The following is a 23,738-nucleotide window of genomic DNA, read 5'->3' on the forward strand; positions in this document are numbered from 1 at the left end:
TTGAGTGCATTTGACCATTATAAATTATGGCACTGCCAAATTGGTTAAAGGCGTGTGTTGGAGGGTGTTGATGGTGGTGATCCCTTCTATGGTTTTCAGTTTCACTGCACTTTTCTGAAAGGATTGATGCACTATAATTTATTGGACTATATTTTATCTATACAGATTTTACAGATTTTCATGTACACATTGCCTGTTTTGCTGCATATGGTCACTGTTTTATTTATTAGTTTTATTTATTATATCACTTTAGCGCTGCTGCATTTTGTTTTCTACACAGCCTGCAGTGCTGTGTGTCAATCAGCTGCTGCTTTTACACATGCACAGTCCAGCCAATAGATCACACAGCATTGCAGCTCTGAGTGTATTTTCAGTTTTATGACTAAGTGATCAGCACTGCTTTGCTAAGGTATATGGTACACTGCTCTGTCCCCCACGTCACTTATCATTCATTTATAAAAGTGAAAGCATGTGTGGCATTGCAGTGCTAAGTGATCCATCTGCTGGGTTATGTATGTGTAAAAGCAGCTGGTGATAGACACACATCAGCACTGCTAGTTTATTTATACAGTAATAGTAATTGATCAGTTATAGCTGTGGTTCTGTGTAATGTATCTGTTGCTGCTTATACTTTGTACAGGGCATCAGCAGATAAATTACACAGAGCTGCAGCTCTTAGTGATCTTTTACTATTATGAATGAACAAGCATCACTGATTGTTCGTTCATAATGATGACAGATCACTATGCTTAGAGAGGGGACAGGGCTCTATGCTGGCTATACCTCCCCCCCCCTCTGGAATTCCTATATTTGGGCTTCAAAAAGGGGTAAAACTACAACCAGCACATAGAGGTGTGTTTTAGGGACAATAGATCCACCAATCAAAATGGGACCAAGTGCTATATTTACTTGGTGGCCTGCGGAGAATTTTTTTTTTTTTTTTTTTAATTACTAGTTCTTCTTTAAAAAGTTATTCATCAGAATATTTGAAATCTATATACCTATACACAATATATTTCTTATCCAGGTTTTTAAAGATGGAAATTAAAGATTCAAAGCTTGGGTAAAATAGGATACTAACAATTTTAAACCTGCATTTAACACTAACAGGAAGCCTTTATTGGCAAGTAACATAGTGTACTTACCGGTATTTCAATTACATGTGCTTCATTATTTTAGTGTGATAAAGGTGATTTTTATTTGCATTGCTTTAATTAACCTTTATAAACCTCAATAATTATCAGAACCTGACTGTTTGAGTCACAGAGAGATTCTCTGACCTCATCCAAGACTTACATGTAAGATGTTCACTTATTTGAAAATAATAAAAACACATTACACATTGTTTTTCTATGAGGTATCTCCTTTGTATACTGTTTTTATTTATAATTCTTCTCTTCAGCTAGTGGTAGACATGATGAAGAGAACAAACCAGGTTATGTAGACCTCAGATGTGCTCTTCAATATGATTAACAAATCTAACAGGATTTAAGGCACTGTCAAGGCTATTATTACGTACCTAACACACTGCAAGCTCCAGATGCTGTAACCATCCTGATTTAATCTAATCTAACCTAATCTAATCAAGACTGCCTAGGTATGTCCTGTTCATGAAATACAAATAGAAAGCAACTCTGGCTTTAAGTCCGGAGATATGTGATTCCAAGTGTTGTATTAAAAAATGTAATTCTATTCGGTAATTTCTGCTTAGTTCAGTAATATATCAGAACATGTTACTGAGATCAGTAATATATCAAAAGAGTAAATCAATCAAATCCACAAAAAAAAAAAAAAGTTACAAAATTCCTTTTATTTTTACAAAACAAGTCATGGAAAAAACAGCAGACTAGTAAAGTATATACAGAATTAAAAAAAAAAAAAAAAAAACACTTTTATTTATTTACATTTATAGAAACTGCTTTACAGTGCAAAGATTTGAATTTTTGTCCTTTCACTTCCAGAATTAAAAAAGCTGCCACACAGCACAGTTGAATGGATGACACCACTTTATCTGGTACTTTTTATGTTACTGCTGACGGAACTACGAAGGATCAGCAGCAGACTGATAAGGTGGTCTCTCTTCTCATTCTTCTCTCCTATTAGTCCGTGCCCTCTAGCAACTTACAATCTAAGGTCATAACCCACATTCATACATACAGGGGTCAATTTAGACAGGATTTTTTAACAGTTTTTTAACAGGAACAGTTTAACCTATGAGCATGTCTTTGGAGTTATTAAGGATAAAGTGCTGCATTAATGTATGTCTTTGAATATTTACATTGAGGTTTTCCTTTACGCAGCCTGTAAACACATAATCCATGGTGTCCAGAGCTGTTCATCTCTGCCAGGATCTACTATGCCCAAAAGTAAATATGGCCCTATATGGGGCTTCCTAAAGGATAAGTCCAAGCAAAACCTAACGCTAAACCTGCTCTGTGTCACATTCTAAACCTAATCTATCTAACACTGTAGAGCAAAAAGCACTGTACTGCAGCCAAACCTGTCCGGTCCCACGTTGAGCTGTCAGCGGCGTCTTCAGCATGGAGGCGGGTGCAGGAGAGGCATCCGACAAAGGAAGCCCTATAGTAAGTCTATGGGTGATGTCACTTTCCAGGCATTTTACAGCCGTTGTCGGTCCTTTCCTGCACAGAGCTTCCGCTGCTCGAAACAGATCGTCTGCAAAATAGGAAAGTACAGCGATTTTTGCTTTACAGTGTTAGATAGATTAGGGTTAGAATGGGGCACAGAGCAGGTTTAGCGTTAGTTAGGTTTTGCCTGGACTTATCAAAATGTATCTGCAGGTAAAGCTGTCCTGTTAAATTAGTCAGTCTCCTAAATTGAACAAAAGAATTCCTACCTCTTCCCACACTTAATAAAAAAAAAAAAAAAAAAAAACTGTGGAGAAGCTATAGAGATTCCAAAATGTATACATTCTTAACAAGCAGTAAATGAGCTTTCTAGATGCACTACGCTACACTGACCTCTCTAGATGCAGGCACAAGCCATCCCTACTGTTTATTCAAAGTTCACAAGAGATCTAATAAAGTTGTTCAAGTCAAGTGTGAAAACTCTGCTCCTCCATTCCTCTTCCTGTACTCCTGCTCTATGTCTATGTTAGGGATTAGAAGGCTGAAAGGTTTTCAAGTCACTGTTAGCAGGGGGAGCAGGGGAAGATGAGCTGCACTGTGGAAATTACAGTGAAAGTGTTTCTGCTGTGAGCATTAAGGATGCATTACTCCACTGTGCCTACAGCTACAAAGGCCTGCAAAAGCTTGCTTTAACCCTTTACCCTTGTTTATCTCTTAGTGACAATTGATGGGGTTATGCTCAAAAATAATATTCAGGACTCACTCTGCTTTTGGCTAAGACTCCTATTACGATTCTCTGTTTATGCAATGCAGTTTCTGAGAGTGACCAGAAGCTTGCTGGTAATTACCCTGAGGCATTTGGCTGTTGTTAATTAAAATGCATAAACAAATAAGCAAACAATTCAAGGAAAACAATAATATTTCTAAAGCTGGGCTATAGGAAAAAACATCAAATATACAGAGGCATATATTTAAATAAAATATTGATCTAGACACCCCTGCCAGACATTATAACTAAGTTGGAGACCTTACTTTTATTCACTGCTCAACCCTGCTAATTATACAAGAAGAAGAAGCAGCACACTGATGAAATCATCTCTCTACTCCCCCCTCCTAAAATTTCTTCCTGCATCCTTTAGTGCCATTAGGAGATGCTAGTTTTCATCCAATTTTAACACAGGTCCCTTTGTGAATTCCGTTGGAATTTTATTACATTGATTGCTCGGGTCCTGAAGAAGGGGGGAGGCTTTTTCACCCTGAAATGCATTGAGTATATTTTATGCTTTGAGCATGAGATGTTTCAAAACCAGGTGCTCCTTCATACTTATCAATGAACTGACCAGGTGGAGAGCACTCCCTTTGTTGCTTCCAGAGGGGTAGCAATCTAGGACCAGAATAAGATCCAGCCATACTATATTTTAATCAAGGATCTGTGTCTTTGAAGGAAAAAACACTTTACGGTAGACCCATCGGAAGCAATTTTCACTTCTATCACTCCAGCACTATGACACACACATCGCATTTCCCTCCAATAAACAATAAGGAAGTAAAGCGGTGCTCTATTGTGGTGCCTTGATGATCTTTTCATTTTGCTGAAAGTCTTCCTGACAGTGTTAGAAATCTAAAAAACCAAAATGTTCATGGGATTTAAAGATTATCTGATTCAGACCATATGAGAAAGCTCAGATTCGGCAGCTTTCATCTATGGTAAATGCTAAAATGACTTGATATTACTAGCATGAGCCTGATTTTTTATCATATACGGAGAGTTATAATACAAGTGTCAGGGGTATTATGCTAGTTAGATGTGTGCTGTTATAAGTCAGAAGCTGCGATGTTGCTGGTTTAAAAAGCATAGTACGAATAACATCAGCATCAGCATCTATATGTTTACCTGGTTTGCATACATTATACCTTAATTAATGTTTTTATCACCTTCCCAACTATCCCAACTATCAAATCATTTATCAGCAATCTGTTAGCTAAAGACATCCTAACTATCCAAACTTTCATATATCTCAGCTCAACATTGTCACAATTAGTTCCTTTGTAATGTTATGAAAAGCAATCTGCTCCCATTAAACTCTTCACAGGCTCATTAAAAAAGCATTTACAGATGGAATGTTTGTAATACATTATTTAAAGATGCCAAAGGTACTGAGGCTTACATGCTGCAACAATGAGATGCTAATGAAGGCACAACATAACATGCTAGGAGTGTTTTTAAGGGTAAAGAGCTTTTGATTTTTTTTTTTTTAAGTTCATGATAATTTTATTCTAACAATTTTCTTACATGCAAATGAAAAACACTAAGGATGTGGTTCACTCACTATCTTTTGCTTAATCCTATAAGTTAGCTATACAAAAACACAGCCCTCTGAATATGCATATTATTTTAACAATTATTCTCCTAGTCTTAATCTTGAACGCTCTGTAGCAGGATTGTCAACTCAGAAGCTGATCAATGTATTAACAGTTAATCACAGAAGTGTGGATTAACAATCATATGTGACTAAACCCACCCAATACAAAAAAAAAAAAAATATCCTATTCCACACCTTCATCTGGGACATCGGATACCATGTAGTAGCAACATAGAAAGTTCATGCAAAGATATAAATGTAAAAACTCCTCTGATCACACTTTTATGTGGATGGCTACGCTGACTCTACAGCGGTATACTTTATTCACAAAGTAGCCACCTTCCTCAGCGCACTTTTGAGAAAGATTACATTTTAAAGTATCAATGCATTCAGCACCAGCATGTAAAAGCACTGAGAATCTCTCATTCATTACAGCACCACCCATGCAGCATCACAGTAAAGTTTTCCTAAAAGAAAAAAAAGGAAAAATGGAGGCTGCCATTACTGATTTCCTTTTGAAAATAAAATGCTAATTCCCAGCAGATATGCTAACCCTCCATGGTTTTAATACATTCTAGGTGACTACCTTAGAACAATTATTCAAATCAGAACAGTCAGACTTAGGTTTACAAGGCTTACCTGCATGCTTGTTCTGGGTCAGTGCTTCAAAGTACTGAAGCAAGAGGATAAGAATAAAAGCTAGGCTACTAGAATTTAGAAATGGCAGCCTCTTTATTTGTGTCAGGACTCAGGAACAATGCATTGATTAACAACTTCCCACCCCTAGAATGTACCCTAACGTCCTCAGGTTTCAGTGTTTATACCAGGGTCGTGGCAACAGCTAAAATCATGACCCAATTTTCTTTTATTTTTTTTCAGCTGGTAATGCTGAATAATGTAAAAGTGTTTCTAGAGGCTATAGAGCTGCTGATTAACTTTTACATGTGGGAGAAGGAGGTCCTCTCTCCTGCCACTTTCCACTGCATTCCTGGGCTCTCCCATTTCCCCGGGGAGTCCAGGACTGAAGCTGGCGGTTCACTGATCATCTCTATGGTCTATGAAACTGGTACCTTGGTTTGATCAGATGCTTTTAAGAGCATAACACATCATAAACTCATACCTATATTTTACCCCAAAAAATGGGTAGTACATTGTGTTTATGTGCATTAAAATTCAACAAAGTGTATTTTTTCCAAAACAATTGTGTTTGAAAAACCACTGCGCAAATATCATGTGACATAAAATATTGCAACACCCACCAATTTTCTCTCTAGGGTCTCTGCTTAACATATATATACCTGTAAATATATCAATTTTATTAGGGTACAGCGTCGCACAACCCCACAATTGTCCGTTAAAGTAACGCAGTGCTGAATCGCAGTGCCGAAAAATGGCCTGGTTATTAAGGGGGAAAATCCTTCCGGTCCAGAAGTGGTTTAATATCCAAGGAGAAGAACAGAATTATTACTTTTCAATCTCTTCCAGTGGAATGAGGGATGATTCCATTTAAGAATAATAGAATGCTGCATTAGATATAACAATTAAAATATGGTAAATTGAGTAACATTAAACAAGTCCTGAGGAAGCGGAAAGAAATCCGGGAAACACATAGACTAATATGAGCTTATTTTTTTTTTTTTTGTCTCTGCATGATAAGCATTTGTTCACCCTTAAATATAAAGGTCATATCTCTTCACACATTTCGGGGATAATCATTTTTAAGCTTTGTATGCAATAAATGAAACAAAATTTTAACTGCTACTGTTGTGGTAACTGTGATTTCAACTGTGTCCCTACATGGGCATATTTAAAGTCCCATGTACTATAGTAGTAGGATTAGTACATACCAGGATGATGCCCCCTAGTAATATATTTTCCATGTATAATATTGGCCCCATATCTTTAACTTTTTGTAACATTAACCAATTCACCATATTAGGTATGATACATATTATGGTATTGCATTCAATGATATAAAAATGTAACCATATGCAGATACCAACTCTGAGGTCCATGCGATCCTAAAGCCAAAAGCTGGGGAGTAGGGAGTACTAACTCTTTTTGTATATCCCAGCTAGATCAGCTACAACTAATGATTTGTAACAAAACTAAAGTTTCACCCGTTCTTTAATTATTACTGTATGTAAAATGATTGTCATTATTAGTATTATTACTACTATTTCTTGTAGTCCTGTCAAAATAAAAAAACTGCAGGGCTGTGTGATAACTAACTTTAACCCTGCTTCTGGAAAAAAAAAGATTTTAACACCTAAAATAGCTTTTTCACATAGTCAGGTGCTAAAATCTGAAGTGAAAAATTTAATGACATAAAATGTATGCAATTTCTCTCCAGTGTTAGCTACACTTAAAACGTGTTTTCTCTTTTATGAATGAAACTTTGTTTCTAAATATTATAGCAATGCTTATAATATCACTTATAGCTTATAAAAATTATACTACAGATTGATGTATCAGGTGTTTATATTGGATTGTATGTATTAAATATGCATAACCATCTGGCAACTAAATGATCTACATTTTTAATTACACTAGGATTCAATTGCATACCCATAAAAAAGATGTTTCATCAAGAATGGTGGTTGCTGAGCCATGCCCACAAATTAAGGCATTGAAAACTCTCAGGACCTGCCATTCAAGTTTCTCCAAACAGTTGCAAGCAGGTGCTGTTAGTTCTTCTGTTTCATTAAATAGAAAATGATTAGTAACTCACTAAACTAGTCTCAAAATACCAACCTACTCATTCTCTTCATTCCTCCCAAGACCTCCTGCACTCTAGCTCCCTTGTCACCTCCTCCCATGATCACCTCCAGGACTTTTCCTGAGCCTCTCCTATTCTACAGAACTCCCTACCCCAATCTCTCCGATTATCTCCTACTCTGCTTTTAGACAATCCCTGAAAACCCTCCTCTTCAGAGAAGCCTATTCTGCCCCTATCTAACAACTGTACTTTTATTTTCTCTATCAGATCATCCCCCACAGTTATTTCCTTTTGTATCACTTTACCTTCCCTCTAAGATTGCAAGCTATACTGAGCACAGTGCCCTCTGATTCCACCTGAATTGAATTGTATTGTAACTGTACTGTCTGCCCTCATGTTGTAAAGTACTGTGCAAACTGTTGGTGCTATATACATCTTGTATAATAATAACATTAGTAATAATAATAGGCACCTAGCCTCACAGATTTTCCAGCAAACTTTAACATCTCTATTGGAAATAAAAGCATCTACAATTGTCAGAATTACTCATTATTACCCATATGAAAGCTCTTTATAGCTTGATTCTTGAATAATTGTTGCAAGCAATGCCAAAAGTGATTGTAAACCTAGCAAAACAATCCATTCAATTTAAAGAAGAAATGAAAGGCAAAACATTGTGTATAGATACTTTTTTTCCCCCTTTTTTATAAGTGATCACATTCCCTCTTTTCCCAGCTGAATACGAGTTAGTGGAGGAGAGACAGCTGCACACTCATCTTCCCAGTGAGAGTCAGGACAGTTCTGATCATTGAAGGAGAGCAGGCCCAGTTCTCAGCACAGCTAAAGAACTGACCACAGTGTGTTCTTTTGCCTAGTGGTCAGTTTTTAATAGGAAAGCAGAGTGACTGGCAGGAACACCAGGAATTTCACACAAAGGAAGTAATACAAAGAGAACAGGATACTTTTTCATATAAGTACATGGTACGGTAGGCACATTTCAGGAATATGAAATGTTGGGTTTACATACTCTTTAAATGGGGCATAGGAGGTACAGAACCCAGGTTAGGCTATAGTCATCTCTCTAATAAAATACAATGATCAGGTCAAAAAATCAGGTTGTATTTACTTCATCTAGGTAAATCCTGCTCTTAGTGATATGTGACTGTTTGATGATTATGCTCTCTCTACATAGGGCAAATAAGTCAGATAATTCTGACTCTAGGACTTATCACAAACTAAAGTTTAAAGTGCTGACAGCACTCTCAAAATAAATTTTGTTATGATAGATGTCAGAGAGATATCCTATTTAACATGTCCTATGTCACTCAGAAAGGTCATAGGCAAGATCTTGGGCCTGGAGTTGCCATATATTCAAATATACAATACCATTTATGCAATGGTCTACTCTCACTTTTGGATGTTTCATTTATTTTTTATGATTATTAAGCCTACAGGTGTCTCTGTTCAGTGTCTGCTGAGTACACAGTTTTGCCTAGACTGACTTTGATGATTACATAGTATATATACTGTAAAACTATACACCTAAATTGTAATAAAAACGATTCATAATACAATAGGTCACACACAATTCAAAACTTCCTTAAAGTTAAAAGTAAATATGTGGCCAGACTATTGGTATCAAGGAAAATGCATATGCTTAAAAAAACATCAAAAATTCTATTCAAACAATTCCCTGATTGCAAACTGCAGAAACTGAGTAGTAATTCAGTCTGAAATTTAAAGTCACTCTGTCTGCCTGACCTGCAGACCCCACTTGCTTACCTTACTAACTGTAACACTGAAAACATTTTTTTTTTATCTGAGTTTGCTCTCCTGCACATACTGCCTACCATCATACCTACTACATTCCTCTTCTACACGTAGTGTTTGCCATCATACCCTCTGCACACCTCTTCTACACGTAGTGTCTGCCATCATACCCTCTGCACTCCTCTTCTACACGTAGTGTCTGCCATCATACCCTCTGCACTCCTCTTCTACACGTAGTGTCTGCCATCATGCCCTCTGCACTCCTCTTCTGCATTTAGTGTCTGCCATCATAACCTCTGCACACCTCTTCTACATGTAGTGTCTGCCATCATAACCTCTGCACTCCTCTTCTACACGTAGTGTCTGCCATCATACCCTCTGCACTCCTCTTCTACACGTAGTGTCTGCCATCATACCCTCTGCACACCTCTTCTACACGTAGTGTCTGCCATCATACCCTCTGAACTCCTCTTCTACACGTAGTGTCTGCCATCATACCCTCTGCACTCCTCTTGCCATCATACCCTCTGCACACCTCTTCTACACGTAGTGTCTGCCATTAACCCTTTGAACTCCTCTTCTACACGTAGTGTCTGCCATCATACCCTCTGCACTCCTCTTCTACATGTAGTGTCTGCCATCATACCATCTGAACTCCTCTTCTACACGTAGTGTCTGCCATCATACCCTCTGCACTTCTCTTCTACATGTAGTGTTTGCCATGATACCCTCTGCACTCCTCTTCTACACATAGTGTCTGCCATCATACCCTCTGCACTCCTCTTCTACACGTAGTGTCTGCCATCATACCCTCTGCACTCCTCTTCTACACGTAGTGTCTGCCATCATACCCTCTGCACTCCTCTTCTACACGTAGTGTCTGCCATCATACCCTCTGCACTCCCCTTCTACACGTAGTGTCTGCCATCATACCCTCTGCACTCCTCTACTACACGTAGTGTCTGCCATCATACCCTCTGCACTCCTCTTCTACACGTAGTGTCTGCCCTCATACCATCTGCACTCCTCTTCTACACACACACTGCTTACTGTCATACCCAACATTTCTCTCTTGCACATACTTCTCCCTGTCACACATTCCTTTGCTCATCTCCAGCGCATACTGCCTATTAAGGGCTGATGTTGACGGGTATTGTTTTTCTGCATGTGTAAAGCATTTCAAAAGCAGGTAGGCAAAATCCAGTTGACTTTATTGAGTACTACACACGGCGGTTCAGAGGCTGCATTTACTTAACCTTGCTTGTATTAGCTATATTATAAAAAGGATTGTATGGAAATGTAGATATTACATTTATTCAGACATGGTGAAGAACAAATACTCTTGTCAGCAACCAGTATATGGGAAGAACTATTCCACAATATTGGCAATTATTTAAACATATTATTGGGATACAGTTGTATTAATGAGATGAATTCAATGACTGAACTGCAGTAGGTTAACGTAGACAAATAAAAAAAGGAAGCAGTCATCTCAATGGATGGTCTCCCTGAAGGGATTCATTCTTTAAAAGACATCCTGAGAGTGCTGGGTTTAAGGAAGAAAATTGGTCCAAATCCAAACCACGCTTACAGTATAGAGGAAACATAGAGTGTACAGAATGTAACCACATTTCCATCAGTATTGAAACAGAAATGCTAAGTGCTCTGTTAATTGTTTCAGCTGTAATTTTTAAGCAAAGCTTAGCTAAAACCTCCAACACATTGTGCTCACCTATCTGATAAATCAAAAGTATATTAGGGTGATGTCTCTATCTGACCACAAACTATACATTATTACTGTATGCCAGGTGCTAACATATCTTAAATAATATTTAAAGAGCTCCTCCCACTTTACTGTTTAAAAATCTTATCTTCAGCCATTCTAGTATTTGTTAATGATCCCCTGGACATGTTTCACAATCCCATACATTGTATAACATGCTAGCTGGTCAAATTGGTGACTGTTCTATGGCTGGCGTAATTATGACGTGAAATTCTGGCTGGTATAACAAAAATGCTAGTTAACTGGCTCCCATGTTATACTGTTTTTAAAATGGAACTAGGAAAAGTGATATCACTAAGATAATTTTTTAACTGACATTGTTTGGCATAGATTTACTGGAGTGGTGAGCAGAAGAATAGACCCTTCTCTGGTAAGGCAGTACAAGTTTAAGTCAGTATAGCCAAAAAAATAGGGGGAATGATTGGCCAGTACACCTAATGTGTGGCATTAGTGGTGAAGGACTGCATAGCAGCTCTTACAATTACTCTGAGACACATTTTTTTTTATTTGTATCAGAAAGTGCACATTTCCAAATCCCTCTACAACAGCGCAGTCAAGGCTTTGAGGCTGTCAGGCAGCTGAAATTACAAACTGACACCTGCAGGTTTTTATATAATATCTTATGACTTGGGTTTGTGGGGATCTGCAAGTCATAATTGAATCTTAAGAATTAGCAGGTGTATTCTCTAAGTGCTGACTGATAAAGCTGTCATTAGCTGCACTGGAATGGTTCATATGTTTCCCTTTTGCAAAGCTCACTCATAATCAGTACAAATAGAAGGGAAACTTATGTGATAGCATCCACAAAACAAATCATTCATTATGACCACTTTTCGCTCTTTTAAATATAAAGTCTACATCAAAAAGAAAGGTGCGGTGACTTTGACTATTTTTATTAAAGTATTATTGAACCGTAAAATTTAATTGCAAAATAGCACTGCTGACCAGAGCAATTTGATTGCCCATGGCTTGCTCTTCTTAACAAAGCTGCATTTCTTTCAGTTTTTGCCAGCTAAAGTTTGCTACTTCAAACTTCTGTTTTTTGTGTTGCTCCATTGCCTTGCAGAGGCCTGGGGGGCAGGTTCATACAGCAGTGTTACCATCATACAGATCCTACATGTGTATGTTGATGAGAGGATTTTTTCTAAGGCGGGGTATGCATGGGCAACGGCGCTACACAAGCAGCTTGAAGATTTTATCAATGGGAATGCATGTGCAATGGAACTAGCAGGGGTAGACCAATGGGATTTGTCAACAGCACTAAGAAATATGGGAATGAAGGGATCTGTGCGTTTTCAATACAAATTATTTTTTAATAGCAGTAGCTGTGACAGTAGCATTAATATACTGTGTAACAGAATTTAAAATACTTATACTTTTTTTTTATTTACTATTATTTCTATCTTCCTTTCTCACTGTACACTCCTGCATATCACTAATATACCTGAGATGACATGAACTTATCTTAATGTCCACTTAATTGCTAAAATTTGTGGCTATCTAAACCCCCATCAAGTAAAATCCCCAATCTCAATAAAAGACCAAACCAGAGGTTGTTGGATTGGGCCTTTCTTTTACTGAACAATGGTCTAAAGGTAAGCACAATGTCCTAGATGGTACACTCACTTACTGCCCAGCCCATCAATTTATTCATCCTCACCCAAACTACAAGACATGCTTCCTCATTCATTAAGTGTGACCCTGTTCAAGAAGGAACATAGAACTTCATACATGGCATCACCGGTCTACGCATACCCAAAACACCTCTCTTACTGTTATTCAATCACAATAAGCCTGGGCAGACATGTTCTGACAAATCCAGCACTCATATTCCTCAGCTTTGTCTTTTGGCAGCTCGAAAATATATTCTGAAACCATGGACTACCTTCCACCTCTGCAGTCAAAAAGAACCTTCACGACACTATAGAAAGAAACTACACACAGAAACGTTGTCAACCTACCGTTGATGAAGTCAACCTACCGTTGAATCATCAACCTACCAAAAGGTTCTTTATAAGATGGTGCTCTTTTATAGAGCATTCCAATTCCCCATTGGAAATTATGTCATTAATTACATCCTTTCTGATCAATTCCCCTGGATAAATTGCAAATCTCAACTCTAAAACATACATATTCTAATACATATACATATTATTTTATATACATATATATATATATATATATATGTATATGTATGTATATATATATATATATATATATATATATATATATATATATATATATATATATATCCCCTCCCTCTGTCTGACCTGTGTCTTCTCTGGGGCTATATATATATTTTTTTACATTTAGCTTGATATGTTGTATTGGATATTTTGCATTTCAAAGCCAGCAGCTGGAGTGCTTGTTCTCTTTTTAACAATGACAGGCATGCAAATATTGCACAACTTTGGAGCCAGATGAGATGCAACTGCAATTTGATGGTTAAGCTAAAATTGCATGTGCATCTATGTATCATATTGTACTATGTTTTATGTTACGTGGGTACTTATACATTAGACTGCAAGAGTAGTTATTTTTATACAAAATATTTCCCAATGAGCATATTTCTTTTCAGACTCTCTGGACTCTATGGGGTTTTTTTTTTTATATTTTAATATTTTTATCATTTGAATAAAATGTTTGATGATATTTATATATTTACAAGATGTGAGTTCTTTATTATAAATGTTAAATACATTGTAGTATTTTGTAGCAAATTGTGATTAGAGCCATGCATTATAGGTCAGTTTTGTGGGTATTTTTCAAGATGTTAATTTAAGCTTGTGAGCTCCCTTGCTTCCACATGATGATTGTTGTACTACTTAGCTCCTCTGCAAAAAAAAAAAAAACTGTTGTTTTTACCGAGATCAGTAGCTTAAGCTGTTTCACACAAAACACAGAACTGAATGAGGCAAAGACTTATCCCATTTCTCTCTTTTATTGGCTGCCTTTTGACAGGGTTCTGTATTGACAATGTGATTGAAACTAGAAAATCCATAATGCTCTGAGAATGCAATTATGTGGGATTACCCTAAAGAAAATATTTGTTTTTAAAACAGTTCAAAACATATTAAATGGTATCAACCTAGGGAAGATGCAGTTTAACTGCCAACTGCACATTGCTCTTCACCCACAGAGTAAGTGATGGGCAGCTTCACTAACCAACAATTAGGTGCACAAACAGGGAGTCAGGCTAGAATTAGTGTTTTACATTAAATATAACAGTTACATAATAGGATTGTTCCTGCAGTGCTTTAGAAGCTATCTATAGAAACATGCTAGTACCTACAACTGCCTGCTTAAATCCTTTAACCATTTTCAGTCACCTTGGTACCATAGCACAGTTACCTTTCAAAAAAGGTTAATTATTCATGATTCCTAAGTAACGTGGCGCAAATACAATTTTCAAGTACTTTGCACACATCATATGTAAGTCACCAGCAGCCCGAGACATGGATAGTAGCCTCTGTATCAATCTGTGTTCAGATTCAGGCAAAATCAGAACTGCCAGTTTAGATGGACATTGTTCTTAGCATTCTTGGCCATATGAACAGAAGTCTCTCAGCTGTGAACATTGGCACTCCATTAATCTTAGTAAACATTAAAATGTGCTCCATAAACAGTTTGCCTGGTACTCTTCTTAAATGCCATCCCTAAACACTTTGTAGCTGGAGAGTAAATCAGGTTTTGGCTCTAGCAGAGCAGTGATCCTAAGCTAAGACCAAAAGTTTATTTTCTTGCATAACCTCATAAAAAGTCAAGGTTTTCCATAAAGGAAAAACACCAGACACCTTGCCACATGATATAATGGAATCCATCTGGTCCTTGACTTAAGTTCGCTGTAACGGAAGACAATACGTCTTTTCAACTGTGAGTATATATTTCTTTACTAAAAGCTACATGTAGCTTCTAGCTGTACAGAGCTAGAAAATAGTTTGTGCACAGTGAGAAGGTGAGAAAGCCGCCACAGAAAGCTTTATGCCTGGAGAAATTTTCTGCAGGTGGAATACATTTTAAATTATGTAGGAATACAAAGATGCTAACTGAAAAATCTGATAGATCTAAATATATTTAAAAAGCAAACAGAAGCATCTACTTTCTGAATAGGATTTAGATATTCATTGGTAACATATGATTCTGTTATGCAAACTGTGGCACATTCCTGTTTATCAAACGTCCTCTATTTTATTGTAGTAAGACAAGCAGATTTTTAATTTCAACTGCCAAAGGAGAGCCAAGTTTTGAGCCTGTTAAAAAGCTGAGACAATGAACTGAAGCCAGTGGGTTGATATATATATATATATATATATATATATATATATATATATATATATATATATATATACAGGGCTTTTTTCTCAGAAAATAGGTGCTGGAACTTACCCTCCCCACCCACAACCCTGCCCCATGCCATGCCTTCCTCAGAGGTAAAAATTACACGGTCGTCAAATCGTGGGTGTAATCGAGACTTATATCTGCATATCGCAGAAGGCGCAAGGTTCAGAAAAGTGAAGCATACAGAGTACAGGACCCAGGAGTATGTATTGTGCAGTGCTGAGGAGTGCATATCATACAGGGTGCAGCAGCCATAAACATGTACAGTAAACAAAATTAAAAGGTACAGTATGTACCACACAGCACAACATAGAGACTATGATCAGGAGCATGTAATGTACACTGTACATACATAATCTGAGGTGTATGATACACACTCCTAACCACTACCTCCATATACTGTGATATATAATATATATATGTATTAATGAGCCCTGATCTCTTTATACCAGGCTGTATTTTATATCCTTTCCAACCACTGCACTCAAAATCCTACCCTCCCCCCATCTCTCTCACCTTTTCACAAATCCTCACCCCCCCCCCCAGCTCTCTCTTACCTGTTCACAAATCCTCCCCTCGCACCGCCCCCAGCTCTCTCCCCTGTTCACAAATCCTCCTCTCCCCAACACAAAAAGCTCTCACCGGTTCCCAAATTCTTGTCCTCCCCCACAACTCTTTCATGTCTCGCATAATGCACTTGGCACCTCTCTGCTAGCTGGCTTTTTTTTTTTTAAGTTTGTGACATTTCCTGCAGCACTGCCTATAAGGAATGTAGCATGGAGCCGAGGAAGTGTTTTACAGCACTGCTGTTGACTGGCTCTATGTTACACAGTGATGACTGGTGGTGGGCAGAGAAAGAAGCCACCTCCCCAAGCCCCATATCTACAAAAAATGTGAGCTCTTGCAGCGTCAGGACCCAGGACATCTATTCAGCATCATGTGCCCTGGGTGCAGTGCCGAATTTACCACATAGAAGATGGTGGAGGAAGCAAGTCCTTTGCCAACTTCTGTGTTACGTGGCAAATGGGGGAGGAGGACAGGGCTGCCAGAGGTTCCAGAAATCTGTTCTGGCATGTTCCAGAAATAAAAACAATACAGCCTATACAATTAAGACACAAATCATATTGTAATTGAATGTTATTAAAAATTACCTTTACTTTGAAATATATCCAAACTTGGTCGTGTTGGTCCCATTTCAAATCTACACCTGATTATATCCGATTTATGAAATCCAAACACTGAGACCTGGAATGTGTTCCTGTTAAGTACCTAACCTCTTGGCCACCCCTCACATGTTGCCCCTCCCCTTACCTTCATGCTACTTCAATATTTCCTTCTCATCCATCTACCTCTGCAACTCACCCAAAGTGGGCTCCTTGGGGTGCTTGAGTGGTTGCAGGTCCCAAGGCTGGGTTTGATGGAGGCTCTGCCCCCCCTGCCTCGACCTGCTCTACCCCGATGCCCTGAGATCTCACATCACAACTCCTTTTTGCGTCTCCATCGTCCAGTGATGTACACACAGGTCAATCCACTCATTTCCCCATCCCTTCCCAAGTTCCAGGGGGGTTGGGGAAGCTGGCTGCCCTGCCCACCCCACATCGCCCAATGTTATACCTTCTTAAAGAGTGACCCCATTGAGATATTTCCCTCTCCTACATACCCCCCCCCCATTTTACCCTCTTGATATAATGTTATATGTCCTTACCCCCTCATACTCATACGACCAACTTGATCTATCCAGTTACCCAATATGGGAGCTTCTTTTTATTTGGGTAACCACCCTCCTCCCCCCACCCCTCTCTCATACTCTATCCCCTCCTCATCCCTGCTGACTGAGTAGGGTTAATGGAAGCAATGTACTATACAGACAAAATGCTAATATTTGGTCATTATATTGTATTCTGCAGACTTACTCACGTAGGTACCCAGTTTATTTCTGGTTGATGTTTCTGAACCCTCCTGTCCTATTGTATTACTGGGAAACCAGATTAGGTTCTTATTATTGTTTGTTCCTTAGTATGCCTAAGATACAAGTCCGATTTCTGGCATCCCCTGCAACAAAAATGTCACTTTTGGTGAGATACTTCCAATAGGAAGACACCTAAAGGGATGCAGGCCCAGCAGATTTTCTCATTAGTGCTCTGCAACTGCCACAGCTGATAGATAATTATGAAACCACTCCCATTAGACCCACTCAGCACAGGAGAACAGAGGAATAAACATGGATTTCTTCAGAATAACAAAAGGTAGGAATCTGCAACAAAGTTTGTAATGTACACAGATCACCCACAGGGAAATGTTTTTTCTCAACAAAAGTGGAGCTAAGCTTTAAAGCAGATCAGTCAGTAATTGTAATAGCCTATCTGAATTCACTCCTGACATTCCACAAAATAAAACAACAGAATAAAATTAAAAGAGCCCTCATCATTACCAAGTAGGTTTTTGATTTCTTTTTAAGAGACCATGTCTAGGCTGACAGGTGGAGCTCAGAAGAATAAGTTGCTGCCGGGAGAAACAAGCATTTGCTGTCTCTCTTTTCCTGGATCATCAAGACTGTGTTACAATCTTGTGTTACAATTTTGTGAATGGGCTAAGTACCGAGAGCCAAGCTTATGTGGCGACATGACCCCTAGGGCCGTGTAAATGACAGGCAAGCCTAAGAGGAAATAGGCAAAAGTAGAGAGTTACATTCTATGATGGACTGGGCAGGAGTTTGTGGACAGCCCTGGAGCGTGGAGGGGGTAAGTAAACATTGGGATTTTTTTTATGCAAATGAGGATTGGAGGATTAAAAAAATATATCTCAAGTTCTACTTTAAAAACACACAAAAAGATTTCTGAGTTAATGCATACATAATTGCACTAATTGTTATTTTTAATGTCTACCCGTAGTTTAGCGTTAAACAAAGGATGATAGTAAGTACACATGCAAACTGCTTACTAATCCAAAACATGACAAACTATTTATCATTAGGAATCTTAATATAATCCACTGTTTAGATATCATTTTATTGACAATTGGATAATACAGCAGTTTTTTTAGTACAGTTTAATTTTTTCCATTTTCATATTGGGCATTAAGGCTTTTTTTGGGAAAAACAAAAGAAGAAAGTCAAATTGCAATAAAAAAAAAGAATTAACTCTGTGTCGGCAGCTGAATTCAGTTGTTTAGTTTTCTTCTATCAAGTAAGAAGCTCTCCCATAAGATTTCTTATCCCTATAAAGCTTTATAGTACAACAACTATCTGTGTACATCACTGGCAGTGAGCAAAATATATTAAACAAGAATATCAAGCCCATGTCTCATGTCACTGCTGTTCAAGTTCCCCAGTGCTATTCTGTGTGATGTTGTCTGCAGACACTCAATATAGCTATCATGCTCCAAGGGCATATATCAGTTTGAGGATGATAGGACATTGCAATGCTAACTCCCAATGACAGGATTTAAATTAACTGGAGAAAAAAAGATTCAGATCATGTTTTTTTTTTTTATACACAGACAGTACTATAAAATCTCAGAAATGCAATTGTGAACTTGAAAAAAAAAAACATCTGATAATGTTAGAACTGCCAGCGTAAACTCCTGGGGTTATATACATGGGCATACACAATGCTGCATTCGGATCTGTAATCTATATGGATCTAAATGCAGCACTTTCCAATTACACAGCTACATTTTGGTCCACAGCGAAATTATGCAACCACGGTCGGATTGTGATTGTACATTGCATTATATGCTGAGATGTACACAAGCAATAGGATTGATTTACTGCAGGCAATGAGACTCAAAGAGAGTGTTTTCACTTTGCAAATGCAATTGTGCTCTGCTAGGGAATTTGCTCCAGAGCTTAGTAAATGAGGTGAAGTTTCACTTGCAAAGAATACCCAATCACATGCAAGGAAAATACACATTGCACATGAATAGACAATTTAAGTCAACAGAGCTTCTGAATATTTGCAAAGCTCTGGAGCAAACTCCCTTGCAGAGTGTAACTGTATTTTTATAGTGCACAGTCTATTAACCTTTAGTAAATCAACCCCAATGTGCAGTCCCCAGTGGCATTGCAGGTGCAGAGTGATCTTGGCCTTGGGTTACTCTGAATGACTGAAGGCTGGGGTCATTTTGTGCATGTGCTGCCACTGACTACAAATTGTTGGTGTGTACATCTCACCCTGAACAAGTCATTCACACAGCGGAGGCACAGACAAAGAATTACCTCAGTCTTTAGTCATTCCATATGCAGTACAAACCACTTTTTACATTTTAAATATTGTACAGCCATGTGTATGGTGCCCTGATTGCATAATCGTGTATTTTTTACATATATATCTATTTTCATGTAATAGTCCTAATCTGTAAAAGCGTATATCCCTCGCCAGGTGCTGAAGCTCCTGCCAGATTCTACGTCCAGTAGAGTTTAGAGGGTAAGTTTACCTTTAGTAACATGTTACATGTTACACCCATATTCAAGGCATAACATGTTACGAACAGGCAGGCCTCCGCACAAAAAAAATGTGGCCAAGGGGGGCTCTGCCCCTACCTGGCCGCATCAATTATTGAGAGAGCTATACGCATTGAAAACTGCAAAGTTGTCGGCTTGTAGTTTTTAATGAACTACCATGGCACTGTAGAGCACTGCAGCAGTTAATTCATACTTCCTGTCAGATTGTATCTGCTTGCCCGTATGACCTGCATGGCAATGCTTTACTGGCTCCAAAAATAAATAAATAAATGCACATTTTTTTTTACCTGCAAAAAAAAAGTGCATTTTTTTCCCCCAAAAAGTGAAGTTATCCTTCAAGACTAGGGTTATATTAAAAAAAAAAGTATACGGCATCTCCTTTTAAATGCTGGTTTACTTTATTTTGTACCATATAATGACAGGGTTACTTTAAACATTAACAATCTACTGTATCTGCTTACCTCCCTCTGAAATCACTAGCTGCCTGGCTGTTTTTTCTTACAATAAGTTGAATCATGAGCCTGGAACAAGCAAGAAGTCAGAATTTCTGATTTACATGCTTGTTCCAGGTCAGTGATGCAGAAGATACTGAAGCCATTGAACCAGCATGACAGCCAATGACCTATTGTACTCAGAAGGTCAGCAATTAAAGCCCCATACCTCCTTGTTATGGGTTTCCTTTAATGTGTGGTTAATATATAAAATTTGAAAACTTAGAGACACAAAAAAGAATTGTCAGTAAGCACAATCCACATTATTTTAAGAATTTATAAACACTTAACTATATGCTTGAGGCAGTAGGTCCATCATACCCAATTCAAATTCACAATGTAAAAACTCAGATCAGAAACATTTTACTTACATTTGACCCCTTAAGCTGGATACACACTATACAATTTTCTTCAGATTTTTTCCTTCAGACTTGCCAAAACCATATAATATGAGGTCAAACCTAAACACTTCCAATGTGTACAATGTGTATGCAATCAGGCCGGCCCTTATACAACATAGTTGACGGTAAATCTAATGGAAATCTACCAACAAAAGCTGTATAGTGTGTATCCAGCTTAACTGTGAATTTTTCCAAATGTTATCTTGATTCTATAAGCATTTAAAATGTAATGCTAAACTTAAAATATTTATAAATGTTTTATTTTCTGCTTTCATTTTTTTATTTCACTCTTTTTTCTAGTAGTGCTATAAAGTAAACTAAAAAGTAATGCTAAAAAGTTCATATATATACAGTCCAAACAGGGATGATCATAGGGAGTCCCAACATGACAGGTGATGTGTGAAAGATGGAATCAGAAGCTTGATGCTGAACAAACTCCTTCAGTGCCTTCACCACACCAATGTGCTCCTCACCCCTTTGAAATAAAACTCACCAGAACAACAGCATGAAACTTCACTAGCTTTTACACCACAATCAATTTGCAAGGGGATGAAGAGGGCAGAGTTGTTAAGATAAGGATCACTAATCATTTAGTGGAGCTGGATGCTCTATCTACTTATTAAGGCACATATACAGTATCTCACAAAAGTGAGTACACCCCTCACATTTTTGTAAATATTTTATAATATCTTTTCATGTGACAAACACTGAAGAAATGACACTTTGCTACAATGTAAAGTAGTGAGTGTACAGCTTGTATAACAGTGTAAATTTGCTGTCCCCTCAAAATAACTCAACACACAGCCATTAATGTCTAAACCATTGGGAACAAAAGTGAGTACACCTCTAAGTGAAAATGTCCAAGTTGGGCCCAATTAGCCATTTTTCCTCCCCGGTTTCATGTGACTCATTAGTGTTACAAGGTCTGAGGTATGAATGGGGAGAGAGGTGAGTTAAATTTGGTGTTATCGCTCTTATTTTCTCACACTGGTCACTGGAAGTTCAACATGGCACCTCATGGCAAAGAACAGAATTGTTGCTCTACATAAAGATGGCCTAGGCTTAAAGAAGATTGCCAAAACCGTAAAACTGAGCAGCAGCATGGTGGCCAAGACTGTAAGACCGTGCATCGGTTTTAACAGGACAGGTTCCACTCAGAAAAGGCCTCGCCATGGTCGACCAAAGAAGCTGAGTGCACATGCTCAGTGTCAAATCCAGAGGTTGTCTTTAGGAAATAGATGTATGAGTGCTGCCAGCATTTCTGCAGAGTTTGAAGGGGTGGAGGGGTTCAGCCTGTCAGTGCTCAGACCATAAGCAGCACACTGCATGGCTGTCATCCCAGGAGGAAGCCATTTCCAAAGATGATGCACAAGAAAGCTGGCAAACAGTTTGCTGAAGACAAGCAGGCTAAGGACATGGATTACTGGAACCATGTCCTCTGGTCTGATGAGACCAAAATATACTTATTTGGTTTAGATGGTGTCAAGCGTATGTGGCGGCAACCAGGTGAGGAGTACAAAGATAAGTGTGTCTTACCTACAGCCAAGCATGGTGGTGGACGTGCCATGGTCTTGGGCTGCATGAGTGCTGCCGGCACTGGGGAGCTACAGTTCATTGAGGGAAACATGAATGCCAACATGTACTGTGACATACTGAAGCAGAGCATGACCCCCTCCCTTTGGAGACTGGGCCCCAGGGCAGTATTCCAACATGATAATGACCCCAAACACACCTCCAAGACAACCACTGCCTTGCTAAATAATCTGAGGGCATAGGTGATGGACTAGCCAAGCATGTCTCTAGACCTAAATCCTATTGAGCATCTGTGGGATATCCTCAAATGGAAGGTGGAGGAGCGCAATATCTCTAACATCCACCAGCTCCATGATGTCATCATGGAGGAGTGGAATAGGACTACAGTGGCAACCTGTGAAGCTTTGGTGAACTCCATGCCCAAGAGGGTTAAGGCAGTGCTGGAAAATAATGGTGGTCACACAAAATATTGACACTTTTGGCCCAATTTGGACATTTTGACTTAGGGGTGTACTTACTTTTGTTGCCAGTGGTTTAGACATAATGTCTGTGTGTGGAGTTATTTTGAGGGGACAGCAAATGTACACTGTTATACAAGCTGCACACTCGCTACTTTACATTGTAGCAAAGTGACATTTCTTCAGTGTGTGTTACATGAAAAGATATTATAAAATATTTACAAAAATGTGAGGGGTGTACTCACTTTTGTGAGATACTGTATGTCCTTGATCTGTGTCCCTGGATGTCCTTTCATATTAAGGCGTTTATATACCCATGTTCTGGTGAGTTTTTTTTCAATGGGGGGAGGAGCACATTGGTGTGGTGAAGGCACTGAAGGAATTTGTTCAGCATCAAGCTTCTGATTCCATCTTTCATACATCACCTGTCACATTGGGACTCACTACGATCATCCCTGTTTGGACCGCATATATATATATATATATATATATATATATATATATATATATATATATATATATATATATATATATATGAACTTCTTAGGATTACTTTTTAGTATAATTCCTATCGCTGCCTGAGCTGTTGTGGTCTCCTGCATCAATTCAGCATTTTAACTTTGTATTCTAAGGTAGCAGCTTTTATTTGGGATTATTACTGTCTAATTTTACCTTGGTGCTCAGGTGGTTTTACTTTTTAGTATCACCCTAATATTCTTTTTTCTAGTATTTTATAAAGAATTGCATGTTTCGTATGAGTGTAGACTGTAGAATGGCTAAAACCCTTATCAAGTTTTTTGATGCCATCTGAGTTCTTGTATGGAAGATTTCC

At 38.3% G+C, this 23,738-nt stretch overlaps 1 protein-coding gene across 1 annotated transcript in view; it reads right to left on the bottom strand.

Moving 5' to 3' along the window:
• Positions 1–23,738, bottom strand: part of LOC309548130 (autism susceptibility gene 2 protein homolog) — a gene marked incomplete at its 3' end in the record, with an annotated part of 1,398,280 nt that overhangs the window by 1,256,863 nt on the left and 117,679 nt on the right. The gene's annotated exons all lie outside the window — the stretch shown is intronic.

Source organism: Pelophylax lessonae (assembly GCF_965119305.1).
Source record: "Pelophylax lessonae genome assembly, chromosome: 2".
NCBI lineage: Eukaryota > Metazoa > Chordata > Amphibia > Anura > Ranidae > Pelophylax > Pelophylax lessonae.